A 4,952-nucleotide genomic window follows, 5' to 3' on the forward strand; every position below is an offset into this window, starting at 1 on the left:
CCATTTTTTTCTTGATGTTCTATTGTTTCTCGCTTTTCCACCTTCTATAGATTCTCACCGTTTTTCCCCTCAAATATAGCCACATTTTCCTCTTTTACTAACGCTTTTCTTTCCCCCTCTTGAACTCTTATCGACTTTGTTTCCTGGTTTCCGGCCACAGTTTGATCTGGGAAACAAAACCAACTCGTCGCTTCCAGTCCTCTGTTAAAATTTACTTAGTCCACCCCAATTCCAGGCCTGCGCTACACCCTATTACACCCTATACACTCCAGCCGCTTTTTTCCCCTTCCCTCCACCACAAAAAAGCAGCATTCCTAGCACACGCCACGCCATTAACCACACTCTCCACCACACTCCCGCGCCACATCCGCCTCAAAACTAATCTCTTTCCAGCCTTTAAAACTCTCATCTACACCTCTCTCTCTCTCTCTCTCTCTCTCTCTCTCTCTCTCTCTGCTATTTTTAACTCATAACATCGGGCTTGAAACGTAAATCTGACTTTATGAAAAGCAATCCAGGAGAGAGAGAGAGAGAGAGAGAGAGAGAGAGAGAGAGAGAGAGAGAGAGAGAGAGAGAGAGAGAGAGAGAGAGAGAGAGAGAGAGAGAGAGAGAGAGAGAGAGAGAGAGAGAGAGAGAGAGAGAGAGAGATTGTTTTCTCCTCAGCATCCCATAGACTTTACTTTTTCCTTTCCCCTCTGGCATTATTTTCTCCTTTCCTCCTGTTTTCCCTACGCATTCTCTCCTCCATCCCCCACCTCTCTCTCTCTCTCTCTCTCTCTCTCTCTCTCTCTCTCTCTCTCTCTCTCTCTCTCTCTCTCTCTCTCTCTCTCTCTCTCTCCACTCCCTCATGCCTTATCTACAATCCTATCGTCTTATCATCCCTCTCTCTCTCTCTCTCTCTCTCTCTCTCTCTCTCTCTCTCTCTCTCTCTCTCTCTCTCTCTCTCTCTCTCTCTCTCTCTCTCTCCACTCCCTCATAGCTTATCTACAATCCTATCGTCTTATCACCCTCTCTCTCTCTCTCTCTCTCTCTCTCTCTCTCTCTCTCTCTCTCTCTCTCTCTCTCTCTCTCTCTCTCTCTCTCTCTCTCTCTCTCTCTCTCTCTCTCTCTCTCTCTCTCTCACACACACACACACACACACACACACACACACACACACACGTTCATTTACTTGGCGGGCGCTCCTGGCGGGCCGCTCACCTGGCCGGGGAGGAGGAGGAGGAGATAACGCAGATGTAAGTAGCGGAGATAAAGGTGCGGCAGGGGAGACTCGTAGAGATAACAGGAGACTGGGGAGATTAGTGATGATGGCAGTGATGATGATGATGATGATAAGACTACAGTTATTATGAGACTGTCAGGTAAAGAAAAGGTGCATGTCTGGCTTAAGAAAGGGCAGTGACACGGAGCCTCCCCAGGACACTTTCTTGATAACACTGAGGCACTTAGCCGAGAGATAAGGCAGGAAACCTAATGAGAAAAGTAATGAGAGGGAAGAAAGACTCAAAGAAAAATGAAAAAAAAAAATCTAAGAGTAGGTAAACTTTTTATTCTTCTCTCCTCCTCCTCCTTCTCCTCCTTATCCTTCTTCTCCTCCTCTTCCTCCAAGAAATTTCTCGTGAAATGTAGAATGATTGAAAAGTTAAATGAGAATAAAAAAAAAATTAAGTACGTATATATAGATCATGTGAAAAAAAAGGTATAGTTGAGGAGGAGGAGGAGGAGGAGGAGGAGGAGGAGGAGGAGGAGGAGGAGGAGGAGGAGGAGGAGGAGGAGGACACATAGGATAATGAAGGGAACAGTAATAGGCAGATGAAGAAGAGACAAGGAGCGGCAGCAGTAAGGAGGAGGGAAAGGGAAAAAATGTAGTAAAAAAATGAGGCGAAAAGAAGATGAAAATTTTGAAGTGCGTCACATGATTCCCAAGAAAATTAGAAGTGGTGTGTTCATTTCACTAATTTTGAAGACTCTCTAAAGGTGAGAGTCCTTAGAGAGAGAGAGAGAGAGAGAGAGAGAGAGAGAGAGAGAGAGAGAGAGAGAGAGAGAGAGAGAGAGAGAGAGAGAGAGAGAGAGAGAGAGAGAGAGAGAATGGAGGAGGCAGACGAATTTTTCAGTTTCCAAAATATATATTCGTTCATGATAATCTAAATTTATCAGGAAATGTCGCTTGCATGCGGATGTGTTCCGTGGAGTGCACTTAAGATAATAATATGTGTAAAAAAAAAAAACAATGACAGTAACATCAGTACTGCATAATAACAATGATAATGGTAATGATAATGATTATGTTGATGATAATAATAATAATAATAATAATAATAATAATAATAATAATAATAATAATAATAATAATAATAATAACAATAATAATAGTAAAATAATAATAATAATAATAATAATAATAACAATAACAACATTAACAACAATATTAATCAAGGAGAACAACAATAACAAAAACACACACTACTCGTCTACACGGGGTGGAATCAAAAGCAGTTTGTTTTATCAGCTTCTCTCTTCAAATTGTCTTCAGCCCCTCTCTCATCTCCGCAGTGTTGCATCTCTTGCTATATTCTATCGGTATTTCCACGCTAACTGCTCTGTGATCTTGCTAACTTCAAGCCTCTCCTCCTCCCGTGGCCTCGCTGCACAAGACTTTCTACTTTCTGTCATCTCTATTCTGTCCACTTTTCTAATACAAAAGTTAACCAGAATTCTCAGTCATTATTTTTTTCTGGTAAACTGTGGAAATCCCTGCCTGCTTCTGTATTTCCTTCCTTCAGTGGCTTGAACCCTTTCAAGAGGGAGGCTTCAAGACACTTCTCTAATTTTCGATGACCTTTTGACCTTTCTTTAGAGAGTGCCTTTTTTCGCTCTTTTTGTTGCCCTTGGCCATTGCCCCTCTTACAACAACAACAACAACAACAACAACAATAATAATACTATTACTGTTATAGGAATAGGAATACCTCTCTCTCTCTCTCTCTCTCTCTCTCTCTCTCTCTCTCTCTCTCTCTCTCTCTCTCTCTCTCTCTCTCTCTCTCTCTCTCTCTCTCTCTCTCTCTCTCTCTCTCTCTCTCTCATCACACCGCTCCACGCTCCTGCTTCCCCTCTAAGTACAGCCGTCAGTCTTCATCCTGTACTACTTTCCCTGCACATTACACAAATTCCTGCCGCCGCTCCTGCTCTTCCTCCTCCACCCGCGCCGTTTTTCGCTCCCCTTTCAATACCATTACACGCGATTAACTCTTTTAACACCGCCGCGATGATCAAATGGCTTCGCGCTCGACAGAACGAGAAACATACTGGTAATCCTTTCTTCCCGCCCTGCCTGTGTGAGGGGACAAAGTGAGGGAGCGCGCCGCCCTTTCCTTCATCCATGACTACTTGCAGCTCTCGAGTGGAATGACAGAGGAAAGGGGAAAGAAGGGAAAGAAGGGAAAAAAGGAATAGAAGAGAAAAAATACTGGTAGCAGTGAGTTTCAAGGCTTGATTATACACGGTTATCTGCAGGCTGTTGGAATGTTCGTACGTTGTTTAATAGCAAGAATATTTGTCTACACTCATATACTTTTGCATTAATAAGAACATAACACATGGAAAGCTGTAAGAAACCAGCAAACCTGTAACTATGTATCAGCTTTGTGCTCAAATTTAACCTTTTCTTACTGATTCGGCACTGAAAACTTGATCATTGAGCCTATTCCAGTTATCTAACACTGTAATGGAGACCCTGTTTCTTCCCATCTTTTAATCCGCAATATAGATGCTACTCAAAACCTTCCACATGTGTATCTGTCACCCGCCTGTGTATTCCAGGTGATCACAATAAAACTTCTCTATACTCGTATATATATCTACAAGTAATTAAGTCTGCCCTGCCTTTTTTAACCATCTCTAGGCTGCCATTCAGATGTGCACTAAATGATGGACACGAATTAATACAAAAAATATCCACTCTGAAAACTCTTCATCTTGTCTCTCCTGATCTAATTATGTACACCGTGCCTTCCGTTATCATCTCCAGATTGCAATCCATGTGGAGACTAGACAGGGAGTACATATGCAAAGGAATGGCGTGTAGGAATCCTCGTGCCTTCTTCAGTACAAGTTTTGGTAGGCACTGAACACCTGTGTATGATAAAAACTTGAAACTCAGGTGAACTATTGATTAATGTCAAGAAAGGAACGTTACATTGAGAGGCAGGGTTGGAAAAATCATGATTTTTTCTAAAAAAAAAAAAAATAAAATAAATAAATAAATAAATAAATAAATAAATAAATAAATAAAATAAATAAATCGATTTATTCAAATTTGACTTGTTAATGTATTATTTTATTTATTTATTTATTTTTTTTTGTGCACTGATTTTTTTTTTTTTCAGTCTTATGAGGCCATTTTCTTGAATTAAGCTGGCCAATGTTAAATGAAATCCTAGTTAAATATACATTAACCAACATGACTTTTTCACAAAAATCATAAGCAGGACTAATAGTTTAATCAGATTTGTTACGTTAAATTAACTAACTTTGCATCAAAAAAATAACTGAGTTCATTAAACTTCATAATTACATTTATTGTTATCATCAACAAAAAGACCTTACTTTATTTTTTTATACATTTGAATATTTTTCTTGTAAAAGATGGCAATGATTCACTGGTGCCTGACATGCTGCAGGAGCAGTACAAGATCAGTACTCTCAGTACAGGACAAGTAAACTTGATACTTTTCCTGTGAAACTGCTTCACATGTTCTTCATATATATATATATATATATATATATATATATATATATATATATATATATATATATATATATATATATATATATATATATATATATATATATACACACAGATTAAATCATCAGATATTTTACTCTCAATATAACACTCAAATTATTTTTAATACAGTATATTTGATTTTTATTTAAATTGTGATTTTTTTACT

The sequence above is a fragment of the Scylla paramamosain genome, chromosome 33, assembly GCF_035594125.1.
Source record: "Scylla paramamosain isolate STU-SP2022 chromosome 33, ASM3559412v1, whole genome shotgun sequence".
Classification (NCBI taxonomy): Eukaryota; Metazoa; Arthropoda; class Malacostraca; order Decapoda; family Portunidae; genus Scylla; species Scylla paramamosain.